Raw genomic sequence first — 17,136 nt, 5'->3', positions numbered from 1 at the left:
AAGTTTAGCTTTCCAAAGTTTTGGTTCTCATGGTCTGTGGGGGGTGAGGCAAGAACCACAGATCAACCACTCATTCCCCAGTGACAGTGGCCCTATCACTGATTCTGAGGTGGACCTGTGGGCCAGTGGACCTGCAGTAGCACATGGCGGAGACTCAGGCCTGCAGCAAGTGGGAACCAGGTATAAGCCATCCCAATCCAAGGGGCACAGACAGGTTCTGAGAAGCCAGGAGAGAAATGGGGCAGCAAGATGAGAGTTACCAACTGCACAAGAAAATGTCAGCAAAGCAAACAGCAGCCAGGTAAACAGGAACCTCACCTGGATTCCAGAGAACATGGGACCCAAAGACACAAAGTCCTCTTCTCAGACCTTCTTCCCCACATGTGTAGATACATGGGAGAAACACAGGAGGAAAAGGGAGCAACCAGAGAGAATGCATTTTTCCCGTAAGGAGACTGACTATTTTATAAAGGAACTGATTAAGTTATCAAATTATTTTTTTTTTACTTTGATAGCCAGCAGAGGAGTCCTCCTGAAGATCAAATGAGTTCCCAGCAAAAGAAAGAAGTTGCATTTGGGGGGGTCTAGGTTAAGGGCTAAGGTGGATGACTTAACACACCTATCTACCTTCAACCCTTCCTAAGACCAGAACTGCAATAAAGGGAGTTTTAACAAGACCCAAATCCATAACAATGGGAGAACCGAAGAGACCCCAGCTCCACAGTCTGGAAGCTAGCAGGAGAAGGGCAAGTGATAACTAACTCACCAGGTCCCATCCTGACAGTGGGCAAAGATGGGGAGAACCAACCCAGTTAACATCACAGAACCTACAAAGTTCTCAGGGACCAGAAGCCCCAAGGTCTCTGGAACTTGGGGTCAAAGGGATGTCTGAAATAAGGAACCCTGAGTGGAATACTATCTCAGAAGCTGTTAAGAGTCCCTAGGTTCCCTCGTCTTCTGTTTCCTTTTTCCTAGCTTTGTAGAAATCTGAAGGTTTGTTCTCTGAAAAGAAAACAGAGAGACTCTAGATCTGGAGGACACAGGTACAGTTGGGGGTGTCGGCACCTATTCCAAAATACTGAGTAATTGTCCATCCCAAACTCCCTGACTATCTCTTTCCCCCATCCTTCCCCCCAGCAACTGTAAGTTACACACTGCTCTATTTAAAGTGAATAACCAACAAGGACCTACTGTTTAACATGGGAACTCTGCTCAAAGTTATGTGGCAGCCTGGATGGGAGGGGAGTTTGGGGGAGAATGGATATGTATATGTATGGCTGAGTCACTTCAGTTCACCTAAAACCATCACAACATTGTTGATCAGCTATACCCCACAACAAAATAAACAGTTTAACCAAGAACATTGAGTGAGGTGTGGTCCATAGTGAATGTTGAATGTGACAAACTCTTGCCATCTTCCCCTACTTTGAGAACTCTAGCAAAAAGACCCTTACACTCCTGGTAGGAATCCAGCCAACTGGTTTAACTTAAGCAGTGTGATATAAGACACAGATATGATGAGGATTAGCTTCACTGTGTCTCTCACCTCAATCAGACCATCGTTTTTAACTTTAATACAAAATATGTTAGGAAGCCAGGTCCACATTCATATCTGTTTTGGCTTGCCATGATCTTGTGCTGATCAAAGCTCCTATGAACTCCTCTATTCCTTCACCTTCAGCCAGTTGAGGATGCTCTTTTCATACTAGAGAATGCCCCTGTTTTGCCCTGCTCCTGAGGGCTGCATGTGGTGGTGAGATGAGAAGCAGAAAATACAGGTCAGCCACTCCATTTGATGACATTTCTATCAGATGCCCAAAGCATGGTCCCATACAACAGCCCTGCAAGATGAGGATGACTATGGGGTCACCTATGTGGTGACTCTTGTTTCTCAATCACCATCTTTCCCACTGACTTTCCCAAGGGGATCTTATAAACTCTCAGAAAAACTAGAGCCAAACCATGTTTCAGAGACTCTATTCAGCATTTCATCTCCTGGGAACAGCCACAACATTGCTAATAGAGCTCTTTCTATATACAAATAGATCCTATGCTTATTGCTCAGATTTTTTTTAATTGATTTTTTAATTGAAAGATAATTGCTTTACAGAATTGTGTTGCTGTCAAACAGCAATGAGAATCAGCCATAGGTACACCCAATGTCCCCTCCCTCCCATTTTCCTCTCTATCCCACCCCTCTAGGTTGTTACAGAGCCCCCTTTTGAGTTCCCTGAGCCATACAGCAAATCCCCATTGGCTATCTATTTTACATTTGGTAATGTAAGTTTCCATGTTATTCTCTCCATACATCTCACCCTCTCCCTCCTCCCCTCACCCCATGTCCATAGGTCTGTACTCTTATGTTTGTTTCTCCATTGCTGCCCTGCAAATAAATTCATCAGTACTATCTTTCCAGATTCCACATATATGCATCAGTATACAACATTTATATTTCTCTTTCTGACTTACTTCACTCTGTGTAATAGGTTCTAGGTTCATCCATCTCATTAGAACTAACTCAAATGCATTCCTTTTTGTGTCTGAGTATTATTCAATTGTATCATGCACCACAACTTCTTTATCCATTCATCTGTCAATGGTCAATGGACATCTAGATTGCTTCCATGTTTTGGCTATTGTAAATAGTGCTGCAGTGAACACTGGGATATGAGTCTTTTTCAATTATGGTTTCCTCAGGATATATGCCCGGAGAAGGCGATGGCACCCCACTCCAGTACTCTTGCCTGGAAAATCCCATGGACGGAGGTGCCTGGTAGGCTGCAGTCCATGGGGTCGCTAAGAGTCAGATACGACTGAGCGACTTCACTTTCACTTTTCACTTTCATGCACTGGAGAAGGAAATGGCAACCCACTCCAGTGTTCTTGCCTGGAGAATTCCAGGGATGGCGGAGCCTGGTGGGCTGCCGTCTATTGGGTCACACAAAGTCGGACACGACTGAAGTGACTTAGCAGCAGCAGCAGCAGGATATATGCCAGTGTGGGATTGCTGGGTCATACGGTAGTTTTATTCCTAGTTTTTAAGGAATCTCCATACTGTCTTCCATAGTGGCTGTATCAATTTACACTCTCACCAGCAATGCAAAGAGGGTTCCCTTTTCTCTATGCTTGTTCCAGCATTTGTTGTTTGTAGACATTTTGATGATGGCCATTCTGACTGGTATGAGTTGGTATCTCATTGTAGTTTTGATTTGCATTTCTCTAGTAATGAGCAATGTTGAGCATCTTTTCATGTGTTTGTTTATCACTCAGATTTTTCAAAAATCACACAACACTGTTTATAGATTCACACCCTAGCATGAACTACAAACATCAGTTGTCAGAGGAAAGTGAAGATATAAATGAGTGCAGTATGGCAGCTGTTACTTCAGTCACACCCAGTCCAGCCCATGTACTCATGGCTATAAGTCACACTGAAGACTTAACCACCCTCTGGGAAGCATGAGTCCACAGGAGACACTTCTCTGGGGGTGCTTCTAAAAGGGAGGAACACCAAGAAAACAGAGATCTTCTCCTCCACATTGACACAGACCACCCAGCTCTGCCACATAAGGGCTTCAAGCTGTGCTACTACCTGGCAAGAATGGGATTTCTCTGTGTGTGAGCATATAGGAAACATTCCTTAAAAATTCCCAAGTGTACTTAAGAGACAAGAATGGAAGAGAAAAATGATAAAGAGATTGGGCTTTCAGATTAACTGAAACCCCGACTCCAAAACCTACTCGCTCTCACCTTAGTCAGTTTACATAACTAATCACAATTCATTCTCTTTATCTGTAAAATGAGGATTGTTATGGTCACACCTTTTTTTTTGCCCAATCAATACCATTCACGCATTAGATGAAGAAATACTTGTGTATTTATTATGTGCCAGGCATTCTATTGGTACTTAGGATGCATCCGTTAAAGACAGAGAGATTTCTTTAAAAAAAAAAAAATTACCTGCCCTTATGGTAACTCACTTTAAAAAAAAAAAAACTATTATTTATTTTGGCTGTGCTAGGTCTTTATTGTGGTGTGCAGGCTTTCTCTAGTTCTTGTGCAGCTGTTCTTGCCACATATGGGGTTAGTTGCTCGGTAGCATGTGGGATCTTAGTTCCCTGACCAGGGATGGAACGGGCATACCATGCATTGGAGGGCAGATTCTTAACCACTGGGCCACCAGGGAAGTCTCCTGTACTTACATTCTAAAGGAGGATATAAACAAAAAATAAACACTAAGGAAATGTAGTAAACATGCAGTATATTAGAAGGTAAGTCCAAGAGGGAGAAAAAGCAGGAAACTGGAAGTGTGGGGGTCAGGTTTGCAATCTTAAATAAAAGGGTGAAAGTCAGCTTCAAAGAGAAGAAAAAAATTGAGCCAAGACTGAAAGGAGTGATGTAGGGACTACACGACACCGTGCAATTAAATGCTCTCACTGCCTACCTCACCTGGCATAGCCGGTGCTTGGCAAATTATGATGGTGATGGTGGGGAGGAGGAAGGAGAGGAGAAAGATGAATGACAGGAGATCAAGGTCCCAAGTGGGCAGATGAGTGAGATGGGCTGTAACGTTCTTGTGACAGTGACATTCTTTAACAATAGTTAAGGTGACACTCCTTAATAAAAGTAACTGTTATTTCGCTATGTGCTAAGCATAGTGCTAAATTTTAAAATATTTGATTTCATCTAATATTTGGCAATAGCCCTATGAAGCCAAATTGAGGCTGACAGAGACAAGTCATTGACTCAAGGTCACACAGCCAGCTGGCAATAAATTAGAAGTCACCGGAACCTTGGCCAGAGGCTTTAGCCATCGTCACTGTTGGTCCCCTAATGCTCTGGCTCTCAGGTTTGTTCTCAGAAATCAGTGAGACTAGTGGAAGCATAGGTCACCAGGAGGAAACGGAGGCATGTACACAGTGGCTGGGCCAGGATGACGCTCTCTTCCCCTGTACTGGATGAACTGCCTCATTGAGCACCAATACCATATAACTTGGACAGAAAGTCTACCAGACAACAGTCCTCCCGGAACATAACAGGGAGAGTCACTGTGGAATCATCTTTTGGGGGGGATTTTAAAATAATAGAGGAGAGCTTCTTCAAGCTGGAAGTGTGCTTTTTAGCAGCCCAGGCCCCAAAGATGGTATACAATAAAAAAGAATGGATGTTCCAGGAAGCATGAGGCCCCTCGTCTGTAGCATCCACTCAGGGTCTGGTCATGGGAAGACTCAGTGACACACATGTGTTAACTGACTCCAGAGGACCCTGCAACCTGGACTAACCCAGTGCTCCTCAGACTGATTACAACAGCCACCTGACCTGTGGGAACACGGGCCTGGGGCTCTGAGGCATGCCCTGCACACACAGAGGAAACCCAGGGTGTTTTTAAGATTCCTCTCAAGCTAAGGAGAAAATAGAGTTTAAACATAAATTCAAATTGATGCTCAGAAAGCAAGCCCTCTCGTGCATTAAAATGTTGGAGGGAAGAAAGACAGACCTCGGAACACGAGAAAACAAAACTGAGAAATTCTACCCCATGCCTTGGTTTCACAGAGTCAAGAGCAGAAACTGAAACCAACAGACATTTCTGTTAAAGGGTTCACCTTCTGGAGCCCGACAACCCATCAACGATCTCATACTAGCTAACATAAGCAAGAGGCTTCCCACCACAAAGCCCCGAAGGGCAAACCAAGCCTGCTGAAGGGGGCAGCAGCCTCGGCAGCCAAAGGGGCGCTCATCAGCACAGAAACGTTCAAACAGAGAAGGGGAGACGAGGTGAGCCACCTCCTCCCCCACTTTCTCTGAGGCTGTGAAGTCTGCCACTTGCCGCCTGAGTGACAACACGAACTTGGGCAGCTCCAATACACCAAAAAAAAAAAAATGGGGGAAGTGACACTGGTGACATTCTCCATGAGAGAAATGAGTAATAGTGTCAAAAAGTGCATGTTCTACTGCCCCTAGAAACTTTAGCATGACACCTCCCCCACCGAAACAGTGAGCCAGCAACAAATAGCAAATGTCACAGAAAACAAATCTCTTGCTGTTGGGTGACCCCCTCAGCTGAGGCTTAGAGGGAAGAGGCCAGTAAGAACCAGGAGGTGGTGAAAAGCCACACAGTGAGGCCCCTATAGGGCTTCTATTCACAGGCCACATAACTGAGCCTTCCCAGGTGCCAAGGTCAGGCTAAGTTTTCTTTTTTTAATATTTTATTGCATTTAAATGGACATTCAGGGCAGCCACAATCCACTTTGTTAATAATGTAAGCATGAGAAACCACACACTCACATGTACCTCCCTTCCCAATGTACTGTATCATAAATAAAGAGGAAATTTAGAATGGGTAGCCAGTTCAAGCCAGCCTGTCATGCCTGAATATCATGCCATCGTTCGCTGGAGCAGAAGGATGTGCTAAAAATAGATAAGCAAGTAAGTCTTTTCTAACGTTCAGCCCCATCCCCTCATGAACAGTAACACGTTCTCGTTTCCCCTTCTGCTCCGAGTCACTGCACAGCTCTGATCTCATTTACCCTGAATGTGGCAAGACCAAACGTGGGGGCCTATGGGCAGCAAAGTTGTACCTGCCCCTAAGGAGTTTTTTCAAGTCAGTTCTTCATTATAAGATGGGATTAATAAGGCTATCCCTGTGATAATCATTCCATGTTTACCACTAATAACATTGCCAGAATTCCCGCCTTGTCCCCAAACTGAGCACACAAAGAGACACAAGTTACTATTCTCCTATTGTTGGCTGACTAGATCCCCATTGCCTGGAGGACATATCTGGCATATAGTAAATTACTGATGAAGATCTGTTAAATGAATTTTCGCTGAATGAAAATAGTTATCTTTCTCTAGTAGGTAAAATAGTTAACAAACCACTTGAAAACTTGGTCGACTTTTTTACATTTATGTAAATAAATGAGATGAAGAGATGGGTCCTATGAATGTGCTTCAGGATGGATCTGTAAGTTTCCTTGTTTTGTTATTTTTTGGTGTGTTTTTAATTAACCCTTATGTGCTATGAACTAGGAATCTATATGTTGTGTATGTCATTCTTACCAGGTGTTCATTCCCCCAAGCACCTAACTACACACAAGTGTTAGAACACTGCTATGTTATAGAACAAGATGGGGAGGGGGTAAGGTTCTCAGATAGAACAGGATTCTTGGAAGAGTTGTAATAGGAACGGTTACTAGTGCCCTTAGTTTCTCTCCCTTGATAACCCTTTATATCACTTCATAAGCTAACAAGTCTGTGCTTTTCAATTTACTTCATACAAATCAGGATCCAAAGGCATAGCCTCATTTTCACTTTCATGTTGCCATAATCCAATGACCATTTTTCTCCCACTCTTCACCCTTGCCCATCATTGACTTTTGATCATTTCCTCAACCATTACTGAATACTATTATTCTCTTTCCATTCTTTTCAAGGTCCCCATTTTTTGCTCCTACCCTGTGCATTCCCCAATCCCTGTTTGTTCATCCCATCTTTATTTCACACACTTGTTCTTACTCACTCAGTTTGACTTCTGTGTTTGTTTTCCTTGTGGGATTACTCATATTTTTTTTTCTTACTTTCTTTTTTGCATCCTCTTCCAACCTACCTCCCTTTTTGTAAAATTCTCTTTTTTCCCTAAAGTTCCATCTCCTTGCTCTTGTCTACATTACTTTTACTCTTCTGCCTCTCTCAGATCCTATAAAGTTTGGCTTCTGCAATTTTATTTAGAAGAAAAATTTTATAATTCTTAAATGTCAGTTGCTTGTATCCTCATATTTTATCTCAGACCCTTCTGGTTTCTTTTAGAATTTTACAGACCAGCACTGATGTATAGCAAAATGTCCTTGTTTCAAGCTTCTTCCCTTCACCTGTAACCTTTATTCACTCACTGTAATAAAGGAAGACACATAAGCTTTAACATGTTAGAAGGGATAAGGTTGACAAACTTATAAAGAATCATCCTTTTATTCCTCTTCTATTTCTCCCTTCTTTACAGTTTCTCTCTGGCAAATTGTGCCCACATCTTATCTACTTAAATTCTGATAACTGGTGAGGAAGCTATAGAAAAAAACAGCAAAAATTTTCTTGGGAATCCAGAGAAGATATGCACCAAACTGACCAAGTTTCCAGAACAAGATACTTACCATTTTTTTATTCCATGTTTGGGGAACCCAATATTTGTCTCTTAAATTGACCAAAGCTGAACAGCTCACCTAATTTGTAAAATTTTTATGTAGTCTCATAAATCTTGACACCTATGGTTAATTAGGTTGAGTATATTGTGTAGGCTGGCACATGAAAACCATTTTAATCAAAAGAAAGGGAAGTACAGCAAATGAAGGATCACTTATGTTTTCCTTCTCTATACCATACTTTCTCTTATTATCTGACCACATCACTTCAAACTTTAGTACACGTGGTCTCCGATTATTGAATTCCTTCTTCTCTTGCCTTGATATTTACTATAAATTCATTGAGAAAAGAGTCTGTATCCTGTGAGAGGAAAAAAGGAATAATATTTGTTTATTAAGTGTTCACCGTATTTCAGGCACTATGCTACATGCTCTAAATTTGAGTTGGCTCATTTTACACTGACAGTCATCCTGTGAAGTACATATTTCTATTCTTGCTTTGCATAAGAGGAACTCATGTTACAGAAAATTTGAGTATCTTGTTCCAGATCACCTGGATAGAAAGTAAAGACACTGAAATTCAGCCCCAGATTAACCTCTCTACTATCCTAGTCTTCCCACCTGCATAGGGCCTCTCTCAGTTCTAGGAACATAGCAAGCTCTCAAAGAGTGAGCCTCAACTTTTAAAGTAAGAGAAATAAAGTCATGCAAAAAGTGTCTCTCCTCATCTCACACTATGGGACTGCCCCAAAGCTCACTTGTTATTACCACTGTACTGTCCCTTCTCACAACACACCTGTCTTGGTACTCCCTTGCTTCCCATGTGTAAGACTCTTCACTGGAAAATTCTCTCCCCAGCATCCCTTGACCTTAGGATAGCTGGACCTCTTTAAGGGACATACAACTAATAATATATGCATGTTCGCATAAAAGGACAATGTCTTGTGTGTCTCTTGTCTCTCCCACTATGTCTAGCATAGTACTGTACTGCGTTCTCTTCATTATCTTGTCATCACTATTGTCACCTTGATATGGACGATGGGTACACTGGTGTGGTCACTTTGATCTGTGTACTTTTCTGTACCTATTTTTTTTAATTACATAAGATAGTAGGAATAGAAGACGTCTTTGGACACCCCTGTTCAACCCAGCATTCACCCTTGTGTAAAACTGAAAACATGTACTACAGGTTTTAATAATAAAAATTATAAAAGGATACTTTTAGGAATTTATCTTAATGAACAAATCAGAAATGCAGGTTAGAAGTACACAAGGAAATTTGAGGTAATATTTTTAAAATACTGCAAAACTGGAAATTGTATGGCTGTCCAATATGATAGAACTGTGTCTTACTAAAATATATCTACTTAATGGAAAAATGGGTTTCCAAATTAACTTAAAGACTTTCAGCAAATGTTGATTATATAAGGGAAAAGCATAAATCCACCATATGGTTGTAATTTGTTTAAAAATACACTCACACACAGACACATATGTTTTTGTGTCCATATAAGTATATATGTGAACTTTTATAGATGTATTCATAGACACAACAGAAAATTAAACACCCCAATATACCACCAGTATTTATTGCTGGAAGGTAGAATTCTATTTTTTCCCTTACATTATTCTGCATTTTTCAACTTGAACTTCTTTCTTCCTCAACTCTACCTTCTCTCCAGGTTCCAGGTACAATATCTTCCTCTCCTCAAATCTCTTTTCTACTCCTCACCTTCATGACTACTTCAGTCAGGGAAAATAATTAATTAATTTAATTAATTAATAAACTTATGGAAATGCATAAAACAAAATCCAGAAGGAAAGATACATAAAGTGATGATGAACTTATATTCACAGGTGACTTTTTTTTAAATTTCTGCACTCTTTTATGCACTTTCTAAATTTTATTCTATAATCAGGAGAAAAAGAGTTTGAAATACTAGGAAAAGGGAATATTTCCAGGATGGCATTGTAAGGGAATCCAAAAATCTCTTCCTCCATAAAAGCATGAGAATTTGGGAAGGATGTGTCAAAATTAACTTTTTTTGAACTTTGAAAATTAACCAAGGTCATACAAAATTCAGAGGAGGTATTTATTAAAGAAAAACAGCTTAATCTCAGTAAGAACAGTAAGCTCTGTGACATTTTAACTTACTCTATTCCCATGGTCCTCTCCTTAGCTCCAAGCTAGCCTTGAAATCCAGTAACCCTAGAAGCATGGTAGCTGTGAGAACCAGCAGCCCAGCAATGAATGGAGGAAACAGAATGGATTTGAAGTTCCCCAGTTCAGTTCAGTTTAGTCGTTCAGTCATGTCCGACTCTTTGCAACCCCATGAACTGCAGCATGCCAGGCCTCCCTATCCATCACCAACTCCCGGAGTTTACCCAAACTCATGTCCATCAAGTCAGTGATACCATCCAGCCATCTCATCCTCTGTCATCCCCTTCTCCTCCTGCCCCCAATCCCTCTCAGCATCAGAGTCTTTTCAAATGAGTCAACTCTTCGCATGAGGTGGCCAAAGTATTGGAGTTTCAGCTTTAGCATCATTCCTTCCAAAGAAATCCCAGGACTGATCTCCTTCAGAATGGACTGGTTGGATCTCCTTGCAGTCCAAGGGACTCTCAAGAGTCTTCTCCAACACCACAGTTCAAAAGCATCAGTTCTTTGGTGCTCAGCTTTCTTCACAGTCCACCTCTCACATCCATACATGACCACTGGAAAAACCATAGCCTTGACTAGACGGACATTTGTTGACAAAGTAATGTCTCTGCTTTTGAGTATGCTATCTAGGTTGGTCATAACTTTCCTTCCAAGGAGTAAGCGTCTTTTAATTTCATGGCTGCAATTACCATCTGCAGTGATCTTTGAGCCCCCCCAAAATAAAGTCTGCCACTGTTTCCACTGTTTCCCCATCTATTTCCCATGAAGTGATGGGACCAGATTCCATGATTTTAGTTTTCTGAATGTTGAACTTTCATCCAACTTGTTCACTCTCCTCTTTCACTTTCATCAAGAGGCTTTTTAGTTCCTCTTCACTTTCTGCCATAAGGGTGGTGTCATCTGCATATCTGAGGTTATTGATATTTCTCCCGGCAATCTTGATTCCAGCTTGTGCTTCTTCCAGCCCAGCATAGAGGAAAACAACAGAACAGGAAAGACTAGAGATCTCTTCAAGAAAATTAGAGATACCAAGGGAACATTTCATGCGAAGATGGGCTCGATAAAGGACAGAAATGGTATGGACCTAACAGAAGCAGAAGATATTAAGACGAGGTGGCAAGAATACACAGAACTGTACCAAAAAATCCTCATGACTAAGATAATCATGATGGTGTGATCACTCACCTAGAGCCAGAATTCCTGGAATGTGAAGTCAAGTGGGCCTTAGAAAGCATCACTATGAACAAAGCTAGTGGAAGTGATGGAATTCCTGTGGAGCTAATTCGAATCCTGAAAGATGATGCTGTGAAAGTGCTGCATTCAATATGCCAGCAAATTTGGAAAACTCAGCAGTGGCCGCACGACTGGAAAAGGTCAGTTTTCATTCCAATCCCAAAGAAAGGCAATACCAAAGAATGCTCAAACTACCGCACAATTGCACTCATCTCAAACGCTAGTAAAGTAATGCTCAAAATTCTCCAAACTAGGCTTCAGCAATACGTGAACATGAAATTGTTCAAGAGATGGGAATGCCAGACCACCTGACCTGCCTCTTGAGAAATCTATATGAAGGTCAGGAAGCAACAGTTAGAACTGGGCATGGAACAACAGACTGGTTCCAAATAGGAAAAGGAGTACATCAAGGCTGTATATTGAAGTTCCCCAGACAGCCCCAAACCCAGAGAATCATCATTATTTGACCAGTATGGCAATTCCTTGGAAAAGCCCTATCCACAAGATTTCTTACTTTTTTAACCTAACTCAGAGCTCACTCCCTAAAAAAGTCCTATCCTCAGATCATCTGCTAAAAACAATCTGGTAACTGCTTAACACTAATGTGCCCCATGGCAGTGATACCAACTGGGATAAACAACATACTGGTCAGAAAATCTGGGGAATAAAATCTCTATAGCAGGCTTTGAGAAGCTCCAATATGTTCCTAGGAATCTAGAAGGATGCTCACATTTAAGGGCTAAGTGCCTATCTAAGAAAGACATGACCAAGATTCTAGTACCTCAGCTGTCTGAACTAGAAGTTCTGCACAAGCAGGAAGCTAAGGCTAATGCAGAGTCACAAACTTTCAGAATGTTGAAGGCCTGTTCCAACACACACACACACACACAACCTTACAGTAAAGAGTAAGAGACTTACTGATTCAAAGAAATTACTAAAAATTTCACCAAAACCTTAGCTGATCATTAAGCTAAATAAACAAACATGTGTCAATGACTTTACACAACAAAAGATATAGACATTACAGAATTCATCCAGGAAAGTTAATAACCAAATAACAGGGGAGGAAAAAAAAGACCCAGAAACAAGAATAACAACAACAAAAAGCTAGAGGAGAGGGGAGTCTGATTTTCAGAATGCCACATTAGATTATTTTTAATGTCCAATATTCACCAAAACACACACACACACACACACACACACACACACACAAAATACATGCAAAGAAAGTATGGCCTGAACACCCCCAAAACAGCATACAACAGAAAGCATTCTAAAAAAGCGCAGAGAATTCTATGGCAGATCAGTGGTTAGGAATCAGTGTTTTCACTGCCATGGGCCCAGGTTCAATTCCTGGTCAGGGGACTAAGATCTTGCAAGCTGTGTGGTACAGCAAAAAACAAAACAAATAAACCAAACAAGCGAACAACCCCCACCAAAAAACAGATACTAGATATAGGATCAAAACTTTAATAAACTATTATAAATATGTTCAAATTTTAATGGGAATCATATCTGAAAAACTAAAGGAGAATACAAATGATTGCTAACCAGATAGGAAATACAGAACAACAATAAATGAGAAGATTTGGGTAAAACTATAAACCAAGTAGACCAATCAGCCGTCTATAAGATACTCCTTCCTCCATGCTACCATCAATAGCAGAATAATATTTTTTTCAAATGCACATGCAAAAGTCCACAAGGTATACCATAAGTCATAAAACAAATACCAATAGTTGAAATTATACAAAGCGTTTTCATACCATAATGAAATAAAAATCAAAAACAGAGATTTGAGGAAATGACAATATGTAGGAATTAAGCAATGATTTTCTAAATAACAGGCAAAAAAAGAAATCACAAAGTTAAATTGGAAAGACAGTGAATGGAATGGCAGTGAAGCACAACATACCAACACTTATGGGATGGAGCTGAAGCAGTGCCTGCAGGAAATTCATAGCTCTAAATCCCTATTATTAAAAAAGAAATCCACCCCTAATCTTTAACCTTAAGAAATTAGGAAAAAGACCAAATTAAAGGCAAAGCATACAAAGGAAAGAAAATAATAAGGATTAGAATGAAAATAAGTGAAAGACAGGATGGAGAAAACAATGAGAAAATTCAATGACACCCAAACTGGTTCTTCAAAAAGACCAAAAAAAAAAAAAAAAGACATTTAGCTAGATTAATGAAGAAGAAGAAAAAAAAATGAAGAAGAAAAAGAAAAAGTCAAGACTCAAATTACTAAAATCAGAAATTAAAGAGAAAGCATCACTACAATCATTACAGAAATAAAAGAAATTATAATGAATTACTAGGAACAGCTGTACATCTACACATCAGATAAATGAAATTAAATGAAATGACCAAACTCTTAGAAAGGTACAAACTATAGAAACTGACCGAAAGGGAAATTGAAAATCTGAATGCATTATATTAAGTAAAGGTATTAAATTAGTAATTTTCAAACATCTCTCCAAAAAAGCCCAACTTCAAATGGCTTCACTGCTGAAATCTATAAAATGTTTAAGGAATAAGTATTACCAATCATTCACAAATACTTCCAAAAGATAGAAAAGGGTGCACTTTCCAAATCTCGTATGATAATCATGTGTTACCACAAAACTAAAACTAGACAAATATCACTAGAAAAGAAGATCAATATCCCTCAGTAATACAGGATCAAAAATGCTCAGCATATTACTAGCAAACCAAACTCAGCAACAAATAAATCAGAATTGCACACCACAGCAATGTTGGATCGATCCTAGAAATGCAAGGTTGGTTTAACATACAAAAATCAATCAATATATCATATTAATAGAATATAAGATGAAAACCAGATGATCATCTCAACTGATGCAAAAAAAAAGCATCTGAAAAATCCAACATCCATTCATTTTCAAAACATCCAACACACTATGCCTAGAAGAGACATTTCTAGATCTGATAAAAGTCATTATGAAAAACCCACAGGAAACATCATATTAATGGTAAAATGCTGAATGCTTTACCCCTATAATCTAGACAAAAATGTTTGCTCTCACCACTTCTATCCTGTAGTACACTAGAGATTCTATCAAGGCAATTGATAAAATAAATAACAGAAATCCAGATTGGAAATGAAGAAGTAAATCTACTTCAATTTGCACATAATATAATCTTATATATAGATAAGGCTAAGGCAACTCACACGCTAGTAAAGTAATGCTCAAAATTCTCCAAGCCAGGCTTCAGCAATACATGAACCGTGAACTTCCAGACGTTCAAGCTGGTTTTAGAAAAGGCAGAGGAACCAGAGATCAAATTGCCAACATCCACTGGATCATGGAAAAAGCAAGAGAGTTCCAGAAAAACATTTATTTCTGCTTTACTGACTATGTCAAAGTCTTTGACTGTGTGGATTACAATAAACTGTGGAAAATTCTGAAAGAGATGGGAATACCAGACCACCTGACCTGCCTCTTGAGAAACCTATATGCAGGTCAGGAAGCAACAGTTAGAACTGGACATGGAACAACAGACTGGTTCCAAATAGGAAAAGGAGTACGTCAAGGCTGCATATTGTCACCCTGCTTATTTAACTTATATGCAGAGTACATCATGAAAAACACTGGGCTGGAAGAAGCACAAGCTGTAATTCAGATTGCCGGGAGAAATATCAATAACCTCAGATATGCAGATAACACCATCCTTGTGGCAGAAAGTGAAGAGGAACTAAAAAGCCTCTTGATGAAAGTGAAAGAGGAGAACGAGAGATTTGGCTTAAACCTCAACATTCAGAAAACGAAGATCATGGCATCCGGTCCCATCACTTCATGGGAAATAGATGGGGAAACAGTGGAAACAGTGTCAGACTTTATTTTGGGGGGCTCTAAAATCACTGCAGATGGTGATTGCAGCCATGAAATTAAAAGATGCTTACTCTTTGGAAGGAAAGTTATGACCAACCTAGATAGCATATTCAAAAGCAGAGACATTACTTGCCAACAAGGGTCCATCTAGTCAAGGCTATGATTTTTCCAGTGGTCATGTATGGATGTGAGAGTTGGACTGTAAAGAAAGCTGAGCACCAAAGAATTGATGCTTTTGAACTGTGGTGTTGGAGAAGACTCTTGAGAGTCCCTTGGATGCAAGGAGATCCAACCAGTCCATTCTAAAGGAGATCAGTCCTGGGTGTTCTTTGGAAGGAATGATGCTAAAGCTGAAACTCCAACACTTTGGCCACCTCATGTGAAGAGCTGACTCATTGGAAAAGACTCTGATGCTGGGAAGGATTGGGGACAGGAGGAGAAGGGGATGACAGAGGATAAGATGGCTGGATGGCATCACCAACTCGAGGACATGAGTTTGGATGAACTCCGGGAGTTGGTGATGGACAGGGAGGCCTGGTGTGCTGCAATTCATAGGGTCACAAAGAGTTGGACAAGACTGAGTGACTGAACTGAACTGAAGGAATTGGTGAGAAAGCTATTAAAATATATAAGTATATTCATAAAACTTGTAAGAGACAAGATAAATACACAAAAATCACTTGCATTCTATACATTAACAATAAACAATCTGAATAAGAAAGAAAGAAATAATTCCATTTACAATATCATAAAAAAAATTAGTCAATTCAATTTAGTCGTTCAGCCCTGTCTGACTCTTTGCAACCACATGTTCAATAGTACGCCAGGCTTTCCTGTCCATCACCAACTCCTGGAGATTGCCCAATATCATGTCCATTGAGTTGCGATGCCATCCAACCATCTCATCCTCTGTCGTCCCCTTCTCCTCCTGCCTTCAATTTTTCCCAGCATCAGGGACTTTTCCAATGAGTCAGTTCTTTGCATCAGGTGGCCAAAGTATTGGAGTTTCAGCTTTAGCATCAGTCCTTCCAATGAATATTCAGGACTGATTTCCTTTAGGATTGACTGGCTGGATCTCCTTGCAGTCTAAGGGACTCTCAAGAATCTTCTTCAACATCGCAATTCAAAAGCACCAATTCTTCAGCGCTCAACTTTCTTTATGATCCAACTCTTGCATCCATACACGGCTACTGGAAAAACCATGGCTTTGACTAGATAGACCTTTGTTGGCAAAGTAATATCTCTGCCTTTTAATATGCTGTCTAGATTGATCATAACTTTCCTTCCAAGGAGTAAGCATCTTTTAATTTCATGGCTGCAATCACCATCTGCAGTGATTTTGGAGCCTCCCAAAAAAAGTCTGATACTGTTTCCCCATCTATCTGCCATGAAGTGATGGGACCAGATGCCATGATCTTAGTTTTCTGAATGTTGAGCCTTAAGCCAACTTTTTCACCCTCCTCTTTCACTTTCATCAAGAGGCTTTTTAGCTCCTCTTCACTTTCTGCCATAATGGTAGTGTCATCTGCATATCTGAGGTTATTGATATTTCTCCTGGCAATCTTGATTCCAGCTTGTGCTTCCTCCAGCCCAGCGTTTGTCATAATGTACTCTGCATATAAGTTAAAGAAGCAGGGTACTTGCTTTAGGTAACTTTATTCCCAGGTATTTTATTGTTTTTGATGTGATGATATTTAAGATTGTGTCTGTTTTTTTCTGATAGTTTGTTCACCCTACTCCAGTACTCTTGCCT

This window comes from Capra hircus, chromosome 16 (genome assembly GCF_001704415.2).
Source record: "Capra hircus breed San Clemente chromosome 16, ASM170441v1, whole genome shotgun sequence".
In the NCBI taxonomy this organism is placed as follows: Eukaryota; Metazoa; Chordata; class Mammalia; order Artiodactyla; family Bovidae; genus Capra; species Capra hircus.
The sequence above is the reverse complement of the archived record's forward strand: the minus strand, read 5'-3'. Positions refer to the sequence as shown.